Source organism: Leptopilina heterotoma, unplaced genomic scaffold (assembly GCF_015476425.1).
Source record: "Leptopilina heterotoma isolate Lh14 unplaced genomic scaffold, ASM1547642v1 Lhet_15, whole genome shotgun sequence".
Lineage (NCBI taxonomy): Eukaryota > Metazoa > Arthropoda > Insecta > Hymenoptera > Figitidae > Leptopilina > Leptopilina heterotoma.
Genome location: NW_025110867.1, coordinates 1,451,558 through 1,476,038, shown reverse-complemented (window position 1 = coordinate 1,476,038; position 24,481 = coordinate 1,451,558). Strand labels below are relative to the sequence as shown.

General features: G+C 25.0%; 1 long non-coding RNA gene across 1 annotated transcript in view; it reads left to right on the top strand.

The window, feature by feature from the left end:
* Positions 1–24,481, top strand: part of LOC122498487 — a 139,961-nt gene that overhangs the window by 76,629 nt on the left and 38,851 nt on the right. The gene's annotated exons all lie outside the window — the stretch shown is intronic.

Below are 24,481 nucleotides of genomic sequence, written 5' to 3'. Positions count from 1 at the left end.
AAATTATTTATAATTATTAATTTTCGACTAATTAATAACAATACGGCATTTATTGCGGCAATATTCTCAGCCAGCACTGGACCAGTGCTGCGCCAGCGCTGTCTGGCAGCACTGGCAGGCAGTACTTTTCCAGCGTTAGACAGCGTTATCATCCCAGAGTTATGCCAGTGCTGTCTGTCAGCGTAGCTGCCAGTACTGCCAGTGCTGGCGCAGTACTCCGCCAGTTGTAAATTTCCCATCGGGACGTGCTAGAGACTTCCACAAGGTCTTAAATTAAAGCTTGTAATGTGCACTACAAGACCCATATCCATAAAATAAAAAAAAAATGGGGATGAAGAAACAAAAATTTGTGTTTCTGGATTGCTTTAATGACTTCTTGCCATTGCTTGGATTCGCTTGAAAATTGTTATTTCAGGGTTTTTGGGATCGCTGATTACGAATCCGCCATTTTTAATTTTTGCAAACTAATATCGGATTCGTAATCAGCGACCCCAAAAACCCCAAGTAACCATTTTCAAGCGAATCCAAGAAATTGCAAGAAGTCTATTAAAGTAATCCAAAAACACAAATTTTTGGTGTCTTCAACCCCATTTTTTGAAAGAAAATTTAATTTTTTTTATTTTATGAATATGGGTCTTGTAGTGTACATTACGAGATTTAATTTAAGACCTTGTGGAAGTCTCTAGCACGTCAGGTTCAAGAGAAAAAAAATGTTGAAATTCCTGAAAAAAGCGTTTTTGGGGTCTTTACCCCCACTTTTCTCAAAATCCTGACGTGATGGGCAATTTTGGAAGTCGGGATCGTGTTCAGCGTCCAAAAATACATAGGAAACCATTCCGCTATCTCATAAAAAAAATTATGGCGTATACCGCCGCCATTTTAAAGTAAAAATGAAAAAAAAATTAATTGCATATTCTTAAAGAAATTATTTGTCACATGTAAAAGAAATTTTATAAATAAATGTCATAGTTATTTTAATAATATATACTAAAAAAGCCTTGGTTTTCATCCCTGTTTTGAACTGGAATGTCTCCTTAATAATTGATTCTCTTTTAGCATTTCAATTAAAAAAATTAAAAACATAACCTTAAATTTTTTGCTTCTTAGGTACCTTTTTTCGAAGCGTGACACATTTTTTTTTCCTTTTGATAAGTGAATTTGACCTACATTTTTCGGTTATGTTCTACAGATCGAAAGACCATTATAATCCCGTCTAGTTAATATCTATAGGGGAGGGGAGGCTACATTGAACCGGGTTTTTTCTAAAGTCCAAGAACTAATTAAATTTTTCAAATTTTGATCAGGTTTTTGTATCAAAATAAAACTGAAGTACTCCTTTAGTTAATACACATGTTACAAACACAAATTATTATGATTAAATAATAAAATTTAATTTTTTTCTAACCAGTTACACTTTTCTTATTTTGAAGGATCTGTGTCTACATTGAACCACCTCTAATAAAACACTACAACTTACTTCGAAAATAATATTTGCACTTACATATTGTAAAAAATCTTATTTTCTACTCAAAAAATAAAAAATTGTTGTGAAATAGTTATTATTTGTTAATATAGGATATTAATATATTTCGATGTCAGATTTCGTAGCAGAAGTGACAGTTTAAGTTTATCTCGTTGACAATTGTGATGAAAGCATGTTTTCCAGTATTTTTCTTACTGATTAGTAGAGCAGACAACTTTACAACTCTTAAAATTGAAAATTCTTTGCTTTTTCGGCTGGTTCAATGATGCCGCACTCATCACTGTATACACATGACATTCACAACAAAAATTGTTTATAATAAATTTATTTAAGATTTTAAATTCTTTATTACATCGGAATATTAAAGTTGACACCCTAAGCGAAATAAATCACAAGTTTATTAATTTTTAAAACTTCCTGTTTAAAAAAAAACTTGATTATATTTCCACAAAATTTTTTGTTTTGTACGTGAAAAACAGTTTTTTTAGTTATTCTTTATAAATAATAAACCTACGTGCCGAAAATTTTTGGACATAGTCTGTTTCAGTAAAACTAACTTATATATTAAATAAGAAAAAATTTCACTCACTCATTTCTCAGAAAATTGAAGTGGTTCACTGTTGACGCTGGTTCAATGTAGCCTACTCACCCCAACTTAATTTTCAAATTTTTCTTTTTGACCTAAGTTTAGAAGTTTTTTTTGTCTTTTGACCTAAGTTTAGAAGTTTTTTTGCCTTTTGCCTAAATTTAGTACTTTTTTCACCTTTTGACCAGGGACGTAACTACCACACAGCAAAACCCCGCATTGCGGGGGGGGGGGCTCTGGTTACAGGGGGCCTCGGCAACAAAATTTTTTTGAAAATTTTAGACCGAATAATAAAATTATATAAATTTTGTAAAATAATATTATATTTAAAAATATTTTTTAAAACAGTCTAACTTTTTATTATTAATATTTTTATCACATTTTATTCTATACTTCTAAATTGCTGATTATTTTATTCTCCTTAAAAAATCATCAAATACGTTAAGAAACTTCAAAACACTCGTAATTACTTTTATATTTTCAGTGCATTGAATTAAATATTATTAAACATATTTTAAAAATTACGTTTAATTTTTTCATTAATAATTGTAAATTTTAAATGTTAGTCGCCTTAAGAGGGCCTCAAGAGGAATGTTGCGAGGGGCCTACATTGCAAAAACAAGTGTCTCATTTTAAGACGTTTCAAAGTGTCTTACACATTTAGCACTGCATTTTGAGACACGTTATGTGTTTCGAGTATCCGTCTCACACTAAGAAGACGTTTTACGTGTCTTATACGCATTGAGTTACCTTTAATGTCTTAAAATGAGACACGAGATAAAATTAAATGTCTCAATATAAAACAGATTTTGTACCTCAATGGTTTAAACACTTAAAGCAACTCATTTTAAGACACGAGTGAGATACCAGTTTTTGCAGTGTATTCGTTCCTTGTTACGTCCCTGCTTTTGACCAAAGTTAAAAAGTTTTTTTTTGCCTTTCCACCTAAATTTAGAAGTTTCCTTCGCTTTTAAACATAAATTTAGTAGTTCTTTTCCTTTTGACATAAATTTAGTACTTTTTCACCTTTTGACTAAAGTTTAAAAGTTTTTTTTGCCTTTTCACCTAAATTTAGAAGTTTCCTTCGTTTTTAAACATAAATTTAGTAGTTCTTTTCCTTTTGACATAAATTTAGTAGTTTTTTCGCCTTTTGACCAAAGTTTAAAAGTTTTTTTTGCCTTTTCACCTAAATTTAGAAGTTTCCTTCGCTTTTAAACCTAAATTTAGTAGTTCTTTTCCTTTTGACCTAAATTTAGTAGTTTTTTCGCCTTTTGACCTGTTTGGAATTTTCTTAAATTTTTGCCCTACATTTAGTAGTTTTTTCGCTTTTTGACCTAAGTTTAGAAGTTTTTTTGCCTTTTGACCTAAATTTAGTATTTTTTTCACCTTTTGACCAAAGTTTCTAAGCTTTTTTTTCCCCTTTCACCTAAATTTAGAAGTTTCCTTCGCTTTTAAATCTAAATTTAGTAGTTTTTGTTTGCCTTTTGACCTAAAGTTGGAAGTTTTCTTCGCTTCTTGACCTAAATTTAGTAGTTTTTTCGCCTTTTGACCTTAATTTGGAAGTTTTTTTTGCTTTTTGACCTAAATTTAGTAGTTCTTTTCCTTTTGACCTAAATTTGGAAGTGTTTTCATTTTTGACCTAAATTTAATATTTTTTGACCTAAATTTAGTAGTTTTTTCGCCTTTTGACCTAAGCACATGAAACTATCAGTTTGAATTAGATTATGATAATTAATTGAAATCAAATAATTCATACATATTTTTTATTTATTTATTTTATTTAATATTAGTAAGGCCGCGGTTGTAGTTAAAAAAATAAAAAAATTCTCTAAAATCCACTGTTTTCGAAGAATTTTCCAAGTTTACTTTGTTTTTATTCTTATAAAGAAAATAAAAGAAAAGAGGAAATATTGGAAAAATTTAAAATTGAAAAAGTTTTTTTAAAAACAACGATTAAATACTATTAGTTTGAGGGAGAAAGGTTGTTTTTATTGGGGGAAATATATATGACGTTCTAGAAGAAAAGCGCTTTAGACACCTGACGGTGGCTTTTGCTGCCAGTGACTGTCGAGACTCGTCGAGTGGGACCACTCACTCACTTTCTCACTCTCTCTCCCTCTCTCCTGATCACTTTTCTTATTCTCTTGTTGGTTTTTGGTATACTCATGCTCCGATCTTGCTCCGTATGACGTCATCGATCGCCCCACACCCTATTACGTGATCAGGACCGTATTCGAGGGAAAACTCCTCCGGGTAACCTGACATTAGAAGACCTCTCTTAAAGCTTTCTTTCTATACATATTCGCTCTCTCTCTCTCTCTCTCTCTCTCAACTTGAAATTATTCCCCGAGTGTTTGCCAAACGATTGAAAAAGGATAATGTCCTTTCAAATCGAAATTGCATTTTTAGAGAGGTATACCTACAAAAAAAACGAGAGAGAAAAGATAGTTTTTTCGTTCTAACAAGAACTGAGAATAGTTCAAATTTTTCTATTTTTTAAAAACAGGGTTTGCAACATTATAAAAAGTTTCAGACTAATCTCTGATCTAGAAGCTATTTGAATCTTGAAAAAATTAAATGATCTTGAGGTTTTTTTTACTTGAATTAAGAGTCGTTTTTGAAGTATCGTCAATATCTTTTTTATTAAATATAATATCAATTTATTTATCATCATAAAATAAAAAACCGTCTTTACAGTTATAAGTTTTCATATTCTACCAAAAATATTAATTTCTCACCAAAAAATGTCCACGTGGAAAGTTAGGGGGAATTTTTTAAAAGTCCACGATAGGAGGAGGGGCGGTCAAAAAGTGACAAAAAATTGTCCACGTGGTAAAGACCTTTTTTCACAAATGTTTGATTCTTAAAAGCTGTTCAGAATTCATCTCTGATTAAAAAGAAAAAAATTATTTTGAAAATAGAAACAGGTTGAAAATGAGAAATCCTATTATTGACAGAGTAGGAATATTGATGGCGACCTGAAGAGTCTGGATTACATGTCATACCACTGACATTACCCTGTGGGTGATGACGAAAGGAGGAGGCGGATGAGCGAGTGGAAGTATGGCATGTCTAACGAGTGAGAGTAGTTGAAGAAGCACTTTTAGCGACGCTTCTGCAGAGGACGTGGACCAGTTGTAAAGAGAGCCTTGACAAATGCATATGAGATTGTGAGAATGCGAGACGGTATACATTAAAGAATTTGAAAAACCAAAACGGTATATTTTGGGTTCTGTACTAGGGTGGTCCAAAAATGCATGGGGAAAAAAATAAAATCGGAATTTTAATGCTCTCACCCCCTAGGATTATTCTATATTGAAAAAAGTACCCCTATTTTTTTTGGAAAATTACTATTGTTTAACTTCAACTTTTTATCAAATTGAGCTACAGAGTTGTAATTTTTTCTCAATTTTGCAACTTTTTAAGCCAAATGTAACTAGTTATTAACAATAATGTAAGCTATCGGTTAAGTTACTCCTCGCAAGTGTCATCAGTCTCTTTATAGACACAATCTCGGAAACCTAGAATTATCCATATTACTTATTTTTACCATCCAAGATAGAATCCTTGAATCCAATCGTACAGCATAGTTTTAAGTATTAATTGGCAGCCACAATAGTTTTTTAAAAAAAGATAATTGTATTTTTTCAATGATATTAATGCAATCCAAACCCCAAACCTGTATTCCATATATAATACAATACTTTCTATTAAACTCTCAAAAAGTCTAGAATAAGAAATAAGATGCCCATGTATCAGCTTTAAGGTTTCTAATAATCTTCATAGTTGTTCCTATTGCTGCTTTTGCTAAAAACTTACAACTTTTTAGATAGATCAGCATTTCTACGAAATATTACAATTTTCGTTTTATTTTTATTTACGACTAAGTCATTGCACAAACAATACAGTCTTAACCCTTTGAAGCATACATTTTTCTAGTCAATGAATTTAATAACCAAGTACACTTTAGGAGGTTTTCAGGGTCGCTGATTAAGAATCTGAAGTCGGATTTCTCATATTTTCAAAATTCAAAATGGCGGATCCAATATGGCGGACTTTTTTTTTTAAATTAATCAAATTCGCTTGAAATTTGTTACTCGGGGGTTTTTGGGGTCCCTGATTACGAATATGAAGTCAGATATTCAAAATTCAAAATGGCGGATCCAATATGGCGGACTTATTTTTTTATTAGACTATTAATGGCAAGACCTCTACAACCCTTCGATTTTAAAAATTCCTCTAGATCACTTGTAAAAATTGAGAACAGTTGAGGACTAAATACCTCCCCCTGTAAAACTCTCCTTGAGACCTTTACAAAATCTTTCAGACCCTGTCCAGTTTTGACAGTCACTGAAGCTTGTAGATAATGAAAATGCGCAACTCTTTTTCCTTAAAAGTATTTTTTTGAATCTAAATATTTTAGATAATTTACTCTTTAAATCTGAATTAGTAGAAAGTTATTAATGAAATGACGAAGGAGTCTTCCACCAAATGATTTAGTAATAATTTTACTAACAAATAGTGAAATTTTAATAATTATTAGTAATTTTACTAATTGCGTAGTAGAATTCTACTAACGTCGTCCATGAAAACTACTAAAAATTAGTAAAATTTACTATCAGTAGAATTCTTCTAATTCAGATTTAGAGAGTAATCCGTCCGAGCGTTAAGTCGAGTTTTTTGATCCGAAAGCTTGATTGTTCGAAGTTAAATATAAAATTATTAAAACATAATACAAATTCAAAATTTCTCTTGATTTTGATAATTAAAAATTCCTTATCCGATGCCAATAACTCCGCCCAATATAATTAATTAAATATATATTAAACAAGTTGCTCATTTCATGATAGCTTCCTCAATATAATATATACCAATTGCTTAATTTTTTAATATAAAATAATTATTTTAAAGTATTAACATAAAATTTCAAAAAATACAAAATTTGAATTTTTTGTTAAAAATAAAAATATCGATTATTTTATAATATTGATAACATATATACTTTATATAGATGAATCGATTCGTTTTTATGCCAGGAATATAATTTTGACAAGAATTAATAAAAAATTTAAGAAAAAAGATTTATTTCAAAAACTAAAAAATTGCAAAAAACATTTTTTTTTAGATATTTTTGAAAATTCTTCAGTCTTATTTTAGATATTTGTGACCGTAATACACCTACCAAATTTTATCAAAATTTTCTATTTATGAAAATTGTAAACGCAACTTTTTTAAAATTCAATTAATTTTGAAAAATGAAAAAATATTCGCAAATTCCTGTCATTAACAGAGTTAAGTAATATTTTTTTTATAATTTTAGAGTAATTCCACTTATTAATTACATGCTGTTATATTTTTTCTTAAAGAATTATGACTATTTTTTATGCGGCAAAGAAAAATAATCATCGCAAATTTCTATGTTTCAAAAAACTAAATTTATGCGTATTCGAAAGAACGATAATTTTGATACTATTTTAAATTTGTATTTTATTTTTAAAAAATACTTTTATATTTAATGGAAAAATTAATCATCAATTACCCTATGGAGTAATAGGGAGTAATATATATATATATTAATTTGAATCTGTTAAATTTTTTACTGATTTTAAATAGTAAATAACTTTTTGCTTTTAAATCAGTTTAAAATTTACTGATTTATCAGTAAAAACATTGTTTAACTAAAAAATCAGTTTAACATACTTAACAAAAATAGAAATTTGAGAAAAATTAGAAACGGAAAATTAATGTTTTAGAACAAAATAATTTCTTGATCATAAATCGAAGAACAAATGTAGAAAATTGATGATAAAAAGGCAATAGAACAAGACAATAGATTATAAAATTAACAAAATTTCTTGATCATAAATTGAAGAACAGAAGTAGAAAATTGAGTATAAAAAGGAAAAAAGTAGATAGATTTTTAAACAAAACAAATTCTTGATTATGCAACAAACAACAAAAGTAGAAAATTAAGGAAAAATAAAGAAAAGAAATTCTTACTACGCAGTCATCTTATGATAATTAAACTTTTGAAAAATAAAGTTGATTTTGGGTTTCTGAAAAAAATTTCGATATTACAAAAATTCGATAAATAAATATCCGATAATTCGAATTTTTTTATGCTCCTTTGAGATTCAATTTATCGAGAGTCGAGTGTATTTTTTAATACATATTTTCTTATTTGAATAATTATTATATTTTCCATACAATTAAATTTTAATTGTTGAAGTAAATTTTATTTGGTTTAAATAAATTTTAGTTGTTTCCAAAAAAAACTTTTTTTTGTTTAAACAATGTTTTATTGTATAAAAGAAATTTTATATGGTTAAAATAAAGTTTTGTTGTTTGAAATCATTTTTTTTTTGGTTCTTTCAAATAAAGTTTAGTTGTTTGAAATCAATTTTATTCGGTTCTTTCAAATAAAGTTTAATTGTATAAAAAACATATTTTTCTGTTACTTCAAATAAAGTTTAGTTCTTTCAAAAACATTTTATTTGGTTTAAATAAATAATGGATCAAAAAAGAAACAGAAAATCTCTTCTAATAACAAAAGTCTAGACCGGAAATTATTCGCATTTTTCGCATTATTCACTTATTATTTTCAGTAATTTGATGAAATATAGCAATTTCTCAAAAGCACTGTGACGTAATGCAGTTATTCAAATTTTTATCATGTCACTCTGTGATAAACTGCCATTCGTCATATCAACTTATAAGACGCTATTTAATTTCACAAGAAGAGAAACTGTAAAATCGTCTCTAGAAGTTGAAAGAGTTTGAAATTTTATTGGATTTTCTAAATGAGATCATGAGAATTTTATAGTTAAAATTTGAAAAGTGATTTACGTTTGTTCGTATAATTTTATGTGGCTCTTTATTTTTTTTTTTTTTGCCTTTTTTGTTCGCTTAGACAGGTCATTTGTGTTTTATGTCTGAAATTGGCAATTACGTTTTAAGAAAACTTATTTTATCTGTTTTTTTTCTATGTTGTAAATGACAAAAATAATTTTTCAAAAAGAATTCTTCTCTTTTTGGCATTTTTTGATGAAAATTGATGATTCATAATGATTTAAAAATCTATTTTTCGAGTCGAAAAATAATAAATAACATGCTTACATTCTTCATTACGAAAGAGGGAAAAAATTACATTAATTGAGATTTTCTTGAAAAATTGACGATTTTTGATGATTTAAGGATATAGCTTTTCAGTCTACTTGACTATTATTTTCTCTTTCTTATTCAATATAATTCTTTCAATTACTTTAAATACAATAATTCCTTCTGTAAAACTGAATTTTTTAGTTGATAAAAAACTCAAAATAAAATTGATGATTTCTGACGATTTAAGAATACAAATATTATAATAGAATTACTAAAGGAAAATATTTGCTACATTATTATAATTAAATAAGATATCATCTACCTTATTTAACGTTAATAGTTTATTAATAAAAAAACTTTTTTCACAAAATTAACAATTTTTGATGATTTGAAGTTTTTCTCCAATTTTCAGAAAATTCCGCAAAGTTGTTAAAAAAGAAAACATTCTTTTTGAACTTCTCGATCAAAGTTGGTAATTTTCGGTGATTTGAAAATAAATTATTAAAGTTAATTGAATTATTTTTAAAAAAAGTTTTTAACAAAAATTGATGATTTTTAATGATTTGAAAACGAATTCTTCCAAATAATTAATTTTTTAATTGTTCTTAAAAACTATAAATAATTTGTAAACTATTTGATAATAAATCACGTTTTTCGATGATTTTCAGCTTCTTTCATATTTTAGATTTATTCATTTTTTAATTGGTTAAACGAAATTGATGATTTTCTGCTAATTTGAAGAACAATTCTTCAAGTTAATAATTTCTTTTTGAATTGTTTAAACAAAATTGTTAATTTTTATTTGATTTCAATATAAATTTCTCAAAATGACAAAATCCTTTTCTATCTTTAGAGAAAAATTGATGATTTTTGTTGATTTTAAAATAAATTCTTATGAATTTATTATCAAAAATTCATGATTTTTTATGGTTTTTAAAAAATTCTTGAGAGTTAAGAAAATTCCTTTTACATTTTTTAAAAATAAAATTGATAATTTTTGATGATTTAAAAATTTATTTTATAAATAAAATTGATGATTTCTGATGATTTTAGGTTAGAAAAAATAACAATATTTTCGTAATTGAATTTCTTTTTAATTTAAAAATACATTAAGTAAACGAGGGGGAAAAGTGTATTTCGAATTTTGTATATAATATATGTTTATTTTTACTTTTTATATTTGATTGAGTTCATCGTGCGGCTGTATGTATGTGTACACAACAACAATAACACAATAACTATTGCAACTCGTAAAATGGAAAAGTTCACTTACTGTATTTTTATCGCGGATCGTTTATCGCAAAGAAATGTTTTCTTCCTTATCCATAAAAATTCGCATTATGCCTATAAAAATTTACGATATCAAAATACACATCTTTTCTATAAATCTGCACTAAATCCGTGCCAGTTGTATATATTATACTATAAACACCACCGTTTTAAGGAAAAATCTGATGGACAGTCAACAACAAAAGTTTTATCAATTTTCTATTTTTATGTTTATTATAAAAATACAAAAAAAAAGTTTTTGGCAATTTACTCGAATTTACTGGAATTTATTTTTTATTTTTTTCTATTTGATAGTATTTTCTTTCTATTAGTTATTATTAAAAAAAATTATTTTTTTACTTTAAAAGTTAGTAATGATATTCATTTAATTATTAATATTAATAATAGTAATAATAAAAATAATAAAAATTAAAAATAATAAAAGATACAAATGGAAAAAACATGTTTATTAAAAAATATTTTCGCTTTAGTGAATTTAAAAATTAATTTATAAATAAAATAATGATTATTAAAAAAATCTTTAACTAATAATTTATTTACAGCAAAGAAATAATTTTTTTTTCCCTTTACGAGTTAAATCGTAAAATGCAAAATATGAAAATTTTAGTGCCAAAAAAAGGACAAGAAAAACAATTTTGTCCTTTTTCCCCTTCACATGAATCAATAAATTTTTCCCTACCATTTTCACACATTATATCTTTAAAGGTTGAATAAACTATTCTGGTCGATAAAGCGATACATCTCATACATATAAAGTGCGTCTATATAGTCTTGAAATTTTTTTTCGAGATTAGCGAGAAACTCTTTATATTTTATTAACATTAGAATATTTTTTTGAATAGTAAAAATACTTTTTTATTTATTTTTTTTTTTTTGAAAAATAATAGTTTTTTTTTATTTTTACAATTGTGGGTGTGGTCAAAAGTTTTTCATATGACATGTACAAACACACGCATACACATGCAGAGAATAAGTAACACTCTTGTGAAAATGGAAGGAAGTGTTACTTATCGGCACTATCGGATTACTTTCCCACGTGGAAAAACACACCATCCTCCCTCCTCTCCTCAAACCCCGCTTTCTTTTCTTCTGAGTTACTGGACAACCCCTTCAACGTTGGATATTGATACACTTGAGCAATTTTTACTCTATATGACGTTGAAAAAAAAAATCTACTCCACTTATTCAGGATTGTCAAGTAAAATATGATAGTAAAATAATAACAATAAAAAAACAATAATAAAAAATAATGATTATTAATCATAGTAATCATAACAAAAATAAGTAAGCAGAAAAATAATAATAAATTAAATAAAAGAAAATTATAGTGAAAAAAAGACAGGGAATTTATACTCAAATCATCAAAAATCATCAATTTTTGTCAAAAAGTTCAAAAAGAATTTATTGTCTTAATCTTAATTAAAAATTAATGAATTAAAACTAAATTTACAACTTAAAATCATCAGAAAACGACAAAATCTACAAAACGACGAATCTTTTTTTAAATCATCAAAAATCATCAATTTTAGTTTAAAAAATCCTAAAAGGAATTTATTGACTCTTAAGACTTTTTGGAAACCATAAAAAGCATGATTTTTTTATAATAAATTTAAAATGAATTTATAACTTTAAGAACTTATTTTTAAATCATCAGAAATCATCAATTTTTGTAAAAAAGTTGTAAAAGAATTTATGTTTTAATCTTAATTAATAATCAATTCATTAAAACTAAATTTAAGATTTAAGATCATTAGAAAACGACAATAATCTTTCTCCAAATCATCAAAAATCATCAATTTTAGTTTAAAAAATCCCTAAAAGGAATTTATTAAAACTTCATTTTTATAAAAATCATAAATTTCAGTTAATAAATTCAAAACGAATTTATAACTTTAAGAACTTACTTTAAAATCATCAAAAATCATCAATTTTTGTCAAAAAGTTCAAAAAGAATTTATTGTTTAAATTTTAATTACTAAATAATTTATTTAACTCTCTGCTGATGCTAACGACCGTTATCGTCAAAAATCGTCATTCTGGACGTCTGGTGGGGACTATGGGAGTCAATTTTTGTTTAAACATTTTTTTAAAATAAATCAAATAACTTTAATAATTTATTTTTAAATCACCGAAAAGTTAATCCTTAAAATCATCGAAAAACGACAAGAATCATTCTTCAAATAGTTCAAATCACCAAAAATCATCATTTATAGTTACAAAAAATCCTCAAAGGAATTTATTAATTCTTAAGACGTTTTTGAAAACCATAAAAAATCATGAATTTTTTACAATAAATTCCAAATTAATTTATAACTTTAAGAACTTATTTTAAAATCATCAAAAATCATCAATTTTTGTCAAAAAGAATTTATATTTTAATCTTAATTAATAATTAATTAATTAAAACTAAAAGAAATTTATTAAAACTTAATTTTTTTTAAAACTATAAAAAATGATGAATTTTTGATAATAAACTCATAACGAATTGATAACTTTAAGAACTTATTTTAAAATCATCAAAAATCATCAATTTTTCTCTAAAGATAGAAAAGGATTTTGTCAGTTTGAGAAATTTATTTTGAAATTAAATAAAAATTAACAATTTTGTTTAAACAATTCAAATAGAAATTATTAACTTGAAGAATTGTTCTTCAAATTAGAAGAAAATCATCAATTTCGTTTAACCAATTAAAAAATGAATAAATCTAAAATATGAAAGAAGCTGCAAATCATCGAAAACCGTGATTTGTTATCAAATAGTTTACAAATTATTTATTATAGTCTTTAAGAACAAATAAAAAATTAATTATTTTGAAGAATTCGTTTTCAAATCATCAATAATCATCAATTTTTGTTTAAACATTTTTTTAAAATAAATCAAATAGCTTTAATAATTTATTTTTAAATCACCGAAAATTTAATCCTTAAAATCATCAAAAAACGACAAGAATCATTCTTCGAATAGTTCAAATCACCAAAAATCATCACTTATAGTTACAAAAAATCCAAAAAGGAATTTATTAATTTTTAAGACTTTTTTGAAAACCATAAAAAATCATGAATTTTTTACAATAAATTCCAAATTAATTTATAACTTTAAGAACTTATTTTAAAATCATCAAAAATCATCAATTTTTGGCAAAAAGAATTTATATTTTAATCTTAATTAATAATTAATTAATTAAAACTAAAAGAAATTTATTAAAACTTAATTTTTTTAAAAACCATAAAAAATGATGAATTTTTGATAATAAACTCATAACGAATTTATAACTTTGAGAACTTATTTTAAAATCATCAAAAATCATCAATTTTTCTCTAAAGATAGAAAAGGATTTTGTCAGTTTGAGAAATTTATATTGAAATAAAATAAGAATTAACAATTTTGTTTAAACAATTCAAATAGAAATTATTAACTTGGGGACCATTCAAGTATTACGTAAGCATTTAAGGGGGAGAAGGGGTCTAGCTATTGCTTATTTCGATTAGAAAAAATGGCGCTAATGCATATAAAAAATCTTACATGGAGGAGGGGGGGTCTAAAAACCTGAAAAATATGCTTAAGTAATACTTGAATGGCCACTTGAAGAATTATTCTTCAAAATAGAAGAAAATCATCAATTTCAATTAACCAATTAAAAAAAGAATAAATCTAAAATGTGAAAGAAGCTGCAAATTATCGAAAAACGTGATTTATTATCAAATAGTTTACAAATTATTTATAGTCTTTAAGAACAAATCAAAAATTAATTATTTTGAAGAATTCGTTTTCAAATTCCCATGCAGAAATTGAGATTGGAATTTTATGGGGTCCTAGCCAGAATTCCCTATCTGTAGTGGGGAACTGATTAGAGAAAATCGTTAGAACCCAACTACTTTCATAACGGTCGGCAGATGGGGTATAGACTAGAATATCTAGTCGGGAACTAGTATTAAAACTAGCTGTGTGTTGATAGGGCCCCGACTAGAATTTTCTAGTTGACTTTTAAAAATTATTATTTTTCAACTTAACCTATTTATAATTAAATTCTTCATTCATATTAACATTATTAATGAATGTTGTACACGAAAAACCTGAAACTTGAGTTGAAAAATCTCGTGCCCATGGGGGATCGAACCTTGGACCTTGGGGACTCCAGTCGGATACACATACCTCCCGGCCGTGATAGCTTGGAAGCACCTCCGCTTAAATAACATCCCGTGCAGCAATTCACCATTTGCCCCTATCTCTAGTAGGGCTCTCGCTAGATTCTAACTAGAATCTCTAGTCTAGAAAAACTAGTCGGGTTCCAATCAAATTCTAGTTAAATAATTTTTACCAGCATTATTTTTTAAAAAATTTTGCATACTATTTAATTATTTCATTTTTTAACATATTTGAAACCCAATTTTTAATATTGTAGAACATTCTTACATAAAATTCCAATAAAACAATTTTATTAAATAAAAATCTTTTATTTAATAAGTAAATTAAAAGAATAAGACACAAATAAATATTAATTATGTGAGTATAATTAATTTTTATTACCTAAATATTGTAATATTATCCGTAAAAATAATTATTTAAAAATATATGTAAGTGCAATTATACTTTAAAATGTTTTTGACAATTCATAAAAATATTTATTTATAGAAAGACAATTTATGTATATTACTTGTACACTAGTTTGTCGCTAGTTGGAAATCAATAAGGTCCTAGTGAGTTTTTCTAGTCTGAATTATCTAATAATTTCAATTAATAATAATTCTTTATAATCTAATAATAATTTAAATTAAAAAATTATAAAGTTATTAAATTATTTAAATTATTAAAATAATAAATAATAATATCAATTAATAATAATTCTTTATAAAACAAAATTAGTAATAATAATTCTTTAACTAGAATTTGATTGGAAACCGATTAGTTTTTGTAGACTAGAGATTCTAGTCAGAATCTAGCGAGGTTCTAGACAGATTTTTCTAGAGTAGATTTTCTAGGATGGTTCTAATCAGAATCCAACATTTGGTAGGGACAAGTAGGGAAATTTCTACATGGGTTATCGCAATAATCATCAATTTTCGTTTAAAAATTTTTTTTTTAATAAATCAAGTAACTTTAATAATTTATTTTCAAATCACCGAAAATTACCAACTTTGATGGAGAAGTTCAAAAAGAATGTTTTCTATTTTAACAACTTTTGGGAATTTTCTGAAAATTGGAGAAAAACTTCAAATCATCAAAAATTGTTAACTTATTAGTTATTACAAGAGCGTGATTTTTCAATTAAAAATTACCAAAAAATTTTATAAGTTAATAAAAGTTCTTTTTATACAATTAAAATAAAATAAATAAATATTTAGACAACAAGAAAAATTTCGACTTTTTAACTTAAATGGCATAAATTGAGAAGTAGTACATACATCATGTAAAGATTATTGTTGTTCAATTTTTCAGAACTTATGAAATCTTTTTGACAAGGGAGAAAAAAGAGCTACAAGATTTATTTCAGAAAAGAGGATGTTCCCCGTTTCATCAAAAGTCATGTTTTCTTCCCCGTCAAATTTATCTTACTGAAAGCCTAGAGCGGTACTAAAATAATATTTACCCTTTTCTTTGATCCTCCATACAAAAACAGTGATTGCATCACTATAATATCGATTCAAGCAAGTTATCTCAGAAAATAAAAATATTTCTTATAATTTTCACCCCAACAAGAAATACAATTTCAATTTTGTATACTAAACATTGCGTTCTATTTTTCTTACAATGTATTTATATTTTTATTTATCTCATTAATTTTTTTTTTTGAAGAAAATATAATTTTTTCTCTATAAAGATATTTTTTTTTTAATTATTTATTTATTGCGAAAGAAAAGAACACATTATCTTAAATAAGAAAATTTGAATATTAATTTTAAACTTATTAATATGTATTAATACTTATTAGTAATAATTTTATACTTTTTTTATGAATTTACGCTTTTTGATGATTTGGGGATAAAAGAGAAAGGTACACTGTAAAAATTTTTCGAAATTTTTCTTACTGAAAAGTTAGAAATATTTCGAAAAACGTTGAGAAAATGATTTTGGTATACAAAGTTCGACATTTTTCAAAAAGTATAGAATAAATTCGAAACTTTTTCAAAATTTTTCGAAAAGTGAGTAAGATTAAGTAAATTTCGTAAAAAGTTCGAAATTTTTCTTACTGATTTCGAATTTTTTCTTTACTAGTTATGAAGTATTGCAAAATGTTTTAGAAAATTTTCTAATTTTGTTACAAATTACAATATTTCTAAAAACTTTAAGATATTTTTCTACCCATGTACAACAAAATTTCTAATAATATTCATAAATTTTTCTTAAAAATGTAGAACTTTAAATATCGTATAGTTATTTATTTATTAAGAACAAATTCTGTATTTTTTAATATAGTAAAAATTAATAATTAATGACACTACAGTTTAAAAGATATTTGAATTTAAACATATAACAACTTTATATTAATGGATTATATAGTCCTCCCTTGTTATTAAGTGTTTGTAAAACAATCTATTTTTTTATTAATAACAAATCATTTTCATCATAAATTTTATTTGAAAATGCTGACCATCAAAAATTCAGAAATATTTTTATAAATATAATTCAACATTTTATCATAATTTTAGTCTATTTATAAATAATTATTATTTTACAAATAATTAAAATAAACAGTTTTATTTATTATTATAACAAGAAAAATTTTTTCCTGCAAGCAAAGTTGTGAATTTTTAAAGTATTTCATAGTTTCTAAAGGTTTGTCACATCTGGTTTGCCATCGGTTGACCATCTCTAAGGGTTCCTTATTGTAAACGGGTCTATTTTATAAGTTTTCGGTTCTAGTTTTTTCTTATAGATTCATTTAGAAAGAAAATTTGAAGTATTCGTGAGTTTCAAATATTGACTGTAAAATCTTCTTCCAAAAGACTTTCGAGCGTCAGTTGCTCTTTAGCATTTGTCAGAAATACACTAAAATCGCGCGTGACAAAATTATTTTAAAGTTAGTATTTCGTTGTGAATTAATTTTTTTGTAAGGTATAGTTCTGAAATGTTGTGGTGAAGTGAATATTTTTAAGTAAACATTTTTTTGTTGTGAAGTGAATTGTTTAAAGTTATTTTTGTGTGATAAAGAAGTGATGTATTTTAAATTTATGTTGTGTGAAAATTATTAAATTAATTTATTCAACGAAATAAAAAAATTATGTGAAATAATTGTAATTTAATTGTAATAATTACCATACTTATTTATAAGTAAAATTGTTAATCCTTATTAATAAAATCAGATGTCTGTCTGTACATTGCTTAAAACTTCAAAATGTTAACATGATTAGTTATTATGGACATCAGAGATTCCAAAAATGTTCTTAAAAAATTTAATGTATGTATGTATGTATGTATGTATGTATGTATGTATGTTTGTCTGTCACAAAAACTTTGTACCCCAATCACACAAAAACATGTGAATCGATTTAAGTCCAACTTGGTAGGTTATTAGGTATTGACCCAAGGAAGGTTTATAAATTTACAGATTTAAAAAATATTAATTAGAACGGGAGATATTCAATTTTTTCAAAAAATTCAAAAAATCGAAAATTTCAAAATTTTTTATTTTTCATGGATTGCTTTTGAAGTTTATATACTTGAGTATTATATGTTATTTAGTCACATTATAGCATAACTTTGCAAAAAATAAAGTCCTATAACTAATATGTAAGTATAAAAATGTTTTCAAAAAATCGAAAATTTCAAAATTTTACATTTTTTTATGGATTGCTTTTAAACTTTCTATATTTGAGTATTACATGTTATTTGGTCACATTTTAGCATAATTTTTCAAAAAATACTATTCTACAACTAAGATGTAAATATAAAAATATTTTCAAAAACTTGAAAAATGGAAAATTTCCAAATTTCACAATTTTTAATGGATAGCTTTTAAACTTTCTAAAAATGAATATTATATGTTATTTAGTCAGATTTTATCATAATTTTGCAAAAAATACTATCCTACAAGAAATATAAAAAAATTTTCAATATATCAAAAAATCGATACTAATTACTATATGAAGTATAATTCAGTAGTATTTTTGGAGTCTCTGATTAATATTTTGATGTCAAAATAGTGCAATTCAAAATTATTTATCAAATCAATCTAATATTTTCAAGAAGTTCAGAAATATTGAAAATGGAAATTTTTTATGATTAAAATGATTTCGCAGGATGTCAAGAATTGTAAGTCACCTGTGATACAATACAAGCATATTATGCCACTAGGCAAAAACTTACATGTTAAAACGTTTTTTCATTTTAACTCTAGATTTAACTTTAAGAGATGTTTTGAGCAATGTAAAGACAAAAGTTAACACGGTGTCTATTTTTGTTTAACAAAATTCCCTGCTTTGTCCAAACTTTTCACGGTTTATCTCTTTTTTGTCAAATTTAAATTTACTTGATTTTATCCATAAATAAATCTACAAATGGCTATAAAAATTTACTTATTTTATGAAAATACTGTTTCTTAAGTTCATATAAATATAGATTGTATTACTTGCTGTCGTACAGTTTTCTGTTTATACTAATACATTTAACTGGGTATCTACCAAACGGGAAAAACTGTAAAAAGCTGGGAATATGCCGAACCGGGAATTTTCCTATCAAATTAAGAAAAAGTTTCATTATATTAATTCGCTTTTAAAAAATTGCTTTTTACTTCAATTTTTATTGATGTATAATATTTATGAAAACAGACCCGAGTCAAAATTTAAGCCCTACTTTCAGCCTAAAATTTAGGTCTTATGTTAGGTTTTAGCAGTCGTAACGTAGGGTCTACTTGCGATACAATTAGTTCCAATTAGACTCTACTATAACTCCAAAAACTGTATGGAAAATTTAATTTTTTTAATACATTAATTAAAGTACTACAAATTGATAAATATTGTTCTCTGCATTTGAATTGGTTAAAATAACTAATTTGATAACAAAAAGTCAATCACTGATTCAAATAGTAATATTTTCCTACTAAAATAGCTATAATGGTAACTAATTATTATTTTTTTCCGGTCAAATTAAATTCCCTAGCTATTTCCTGATTTTCCAGATTGGTAGAAACTTAAATGTATTGGTAGAAACTAAAACCCGTCGAAGACGGGTACGACAGCTATTTATAATAAAAGAAAAACTTTATAAATGTATACTTATATTAAATCGTTTTATCTCTATTTTGCACCCATTTATAATTTTTATGCTTATTGGAACAGCATTAATTAAATAACTGCAGTTAATATTAGTGAACAAATAATACCAAATGAAATTAAAAAACATCCTTACTATTTGTAGAGCAAAAAATCTTTATTAGCTTTGCAATTTTTCTAAATTTTTAGTTAGAAAAATATCCGAAAATTTTACTAAATATATCGGAACACGTTGCTATAAATATCGAACAAAGTTTCGAAATTTATCGAAATATTTTGTTCGAAAAAAATCGAATAGGTTGTAGAAATTTTTCTTAACGTTTGGTTAGAAAAAAGTCGAAAGGAGTTTCGAAATTTATCTAAAAACGTTGCTAGAAAATTCGAACTGAGTTTCGAAATTTTTCTTACCACTCTGTTCGGAAAAATTCGAAACAAATTTCGAAATTTTTCGACATTATTGTTTCGAAAAATTTCTAACCTTTGCGAAATAAAACTGGCGAACAGTTTTTCGAAAAATTTCGAAAAAAATTTTTACAGTGTATAACAAAATGAAATAACGCTTTTTTATGTAATATATTCATTAAAAATAGTTTTTTTTAAATAACATGATTAAAAAATACTTTGGAAAACTCTTGATTATGATTATAAAGAAAACTTGATGATTTCTGATAATTTCTGATAATTTGAGGATATGAAATAGAAAAAAAATTTACCACTTTAATATTTTCTCTAACAGAGTAAATTTTGATGCAATACAAAATGTTTATTTCGAAATAATAGTACTTCTACTCTTTTGAAAAATTGATGATTTCTGATGATTTGAGGATACGAAAGGATTGACATAAAGATGTTAATATTTTCTTGAACAGAATAATCTTTTTGCAATAAAAAACGTTCATTTCGAAATACTATATAGTAATTCTAGTTTTCTTTAAAAAAATTGATGATTTCTGATGATTTGAGGATATGAAATGGAAAAAAATGTAACACTTTAATATTTTCTCAAGCAGAATAAATTTTTCTGCAATAAAAAATGTTTTTTTCAAAATAATAATAATTCTACTTTTTTGAAAAATTGATGATTTCTGAAGATTTGAGGATACGAAAGGATTGACATAAAGATGTTAATATTTTCTTGATCAGAATAATCTTTTTGCAATAAAAAACGTTCATTTCGAAATACTAGTTATTCTAGTTTTTTTTTTGAAAAATTTATGATTTCTGATGATTTGAGGATATGAAATGGAAAAAAATGTAACACTTTAATATTTTCTCGAGCAGAATAAATTTTGATGCAGTAAAAGAGGTTTTTCTTAAAGTAATAGTAATTCTACTTTTTTGAAAAATTGATGATTTCTGAAGATTTGAGGATATGAAATAGAAAAAAAATTTACCACTTTAATATTTTCTCGAACAGAATAAATTTTGATGCAATACAAAATGTTTATTTCGAAAGAGTAATTATTATAGTAATTCTACTTTTTTGAAAAATTGATGATTTTATTTCTAATGATTTGAGGATACGAAAGGATTGACATAAAGATGTTAATATTTTTTTAATATTTTATTTAACAGAATAATTTTTGCAATAAAAAATGTTTAATTAAAAATACTACTAATTCTAGATTATTTAAAAATTAATGATTTCTGATGATTTGAGGATTCGAAAAGAAAAAAAGAAAAATATTAATATTTCTTCAGTATTTTCTGTTTTAAGTCCGATGTAATAAAAGTTTTTAATTATCTAAGTTCAATTAATTTACGAAAGGAAGCATAAACATAAAACTAGAATCATCTTAGTTTGTTAATTTGAAAAAGGGTAATTTTTCCTTTATGTGAGTTGAAAAATTTTCTTGAAGAAAATGTTTGCATCGCCCTTGCGTTGTATATATATATACGAGAAAGCGCGTCTACATGTATTAGAAGAGTGAAATGTTTCTGGACGTAAAAAGATGTAGAAAAATTGCTCCGATAAGCGCGAATTCGTGTATAGTGGCAAACACAAGCACATGACGAAACGATTTTGCAACGTGAAAAAAGATGTGAATGTGAGAAAGTGTCGAACCCCAGGGGACGTCTTCTTTGAGTGTGTATAACACGCCATTCTCACTATAGTAAACTTATCAGTTTTTTCTATGGAAGAATTTTTTCTTTATCTTCCTTTTTTTTCGACTGTTTTTTTTATAAGAGAAGATACGACTTTTTATACCGGTGAATGCCGTAAAACAATTCCGCCTCTTAAACATTATATCGCGACTGATACTTTTTCGTGACTAACGATAAACTCAAAACTTTATATTAGTCATCCTTGGAAACTCGAGAAACTTTTCTTAACTTTACTTTTTCTGTAGCTGTAACGAAAAAAAAAACTTTTTTTCTTTTTAAAAGAATTATTTGGTTTTCTTTTAGATGAATTATTAAATTCGATTGTAATTTTTGAATCAACTAGCAATTGATTGTTTCAGTTCTTGGAAAAATTGATGATTTTTTATGATTTGAGGATGACGGTATTCTATTATTTTCTATTGGAGAAAACAGTATTTCATTTTTTTTACCTCCTTAAACTAAAGTGAGAATATTTTTTTACAAAAACTATTTTTTATTCTGAATTGTTGACGATTTTTGATGATTTGAGGATTGGAGAATATTTCCGTTAGTACCATTAGTACCGTTAGAAGATAAATAATTTTTCTCCTTTAAATACCAAGGCGTGATTTGATTTTATTTGTCTTTTGTGATATAAAGAAAAGATTATTTCATTTTTTGGAAAAAATTGGTGATTTTTGATGATTTAAGGATGTAAGGACCTTCCTTTTTTTTTGTTCAAAAATTGGCAACTGCTAGCACTAGTTACGAACGATATTTTTCATAACAAGGTGCAAAAAAGTGCCCTTTTTAGCACCGCGTTATGAAAAATAAATTTCTCCTTCGAATATTAAATCTAATTTACATAATACTTTTTTAAGGACAATTAACTAAAACTGGAAATTCCATTTTTTTTTAAATTGATGATTTCTGATGATTTGAGGATAAAAGTTTAAAGTTTTTTAACAAATAATTTTTTTCTTGTTTCTACGAAAAATAATTCGTATTTTTATTTCTTATTTGAAAAATTCTAACAGAAACTAAGTTGATTAGATTTTTTGTTAAATTGATGATTTCTGACGATTTGAAGATTAGTGACTATTAATTGAGAAAATATCTTTTTTTAATCAATAATTTTTTTTTTTAGTTACTACAAATTTGTATTTTTATTAATATTTGAAAAAAATTTAATAAAAACTAAGTCAATTCGATTTTTTGGTAAATTGAATGATTTCTGATGATTTAAAGATAAAAGTTTAAAGTAACAATTTTCTTATTTTACATTTCTAAAGGAATGATTTTATCTTCTTTTTCAAAAAAATCTTTATAACAACTATAACAGTAAATAAATAAAAATATCTACATTTATTTTAGTATTTTAAAAATTGTTTACTTCTGATGATTTGAGGATATAAGAAACTTTTATAATAGGTTTCTCGATAAAATTAATGAAATAATGGGAATATTTTTTTAACTCTGACTTGCAAAAGTTGATGACTTGATTTTGTAAATATTTGATCAACTTTTCTTTTTGATTTGATGATTTGAGGATAATTTAGAAAATTAAAATTTATTAAATTTAAAAACGTTCATTATTTCTTTGAAAGAAAATACGAAATATTTTCTTCGATAAAAATTGATACTAAATTTAGTTTTCATTCTTTTTTCAAGAAATTGATTATTTCTGATGATTTGAGGATAAGTTGATGGTTTTCAAATACAGGAAATAATTTAATTCTAGTAATTTCAATATATTATTCAAGCTATAAAATTTCAATTTTTATTAAAAACTTTTTTAATCATAAAAAAGTGCTTTATTTAACAAGATAAAAAGATAAATTTTTTTTTTTGAAATATCAGAAATAAAGATAAACAAATGTGTAATAAAACACTTTAATTTTCCTATCATCCGTGACATTTATCTTACTTCTGTGAAATAAAAAAGTGAGAAAAGGGTCATCTCCCCTAGAAACGAGAAGAATGGTACAGCCAAGGACAAAGAAAAGATTATTAGGGATTTTCCTCTTGAATTGAGCAAGGTCATAGTTTAGGGCGATAGAATGATATTTTTCAGATATTTTGCGCTATAAATATTGTCTGCCTGAAATCGTTCGGATATAATTCTTTTTTTTTCTTTTATAAATATATTATATAAAAAGAAGAAAGAATTTTCTTTCAATATTTCTTGATAATTTTTTTAACATCATAATTCAATTTAAGGTTGAAGAAAATTGAAAAGCAAAATTTTGTCGTTCGAATTATAATTCTATATAGAATTAGAAAAAAATATATTTTTTTTTCTAATAAAAATAATTTAAAAATAAAGTAATTTTTTTATTTTGTAAAATTTTTGAAAATGACGAAATTTTTAACTTATTAGATTTTTATTTTATATCATATCAAATAAATATTTTTGATCTACATTGACATTAATTACGTATAAATGGAAATTTTCTATTTACATTTTTTTCCCTAAAAAACAGACATTGAAAATTGAATAAAATATTTGGCACATTATGTAAATTAATGAAGATGAAAACATTTTTTTTTCTTACTGTGAAGAAAGAACTCAATGAAAAGAAAATTCAAAAAAAGAATTGAATTAAACATTTCTAATTAATATTTCCAAAAAGGTTAAAAAATCGTTTTTAATGAATAAAAAATTTAAAAGAAATTTTCAATAAATCAAAATTTTTTAATTATATATGAATTTAAAAAAAGGGGGG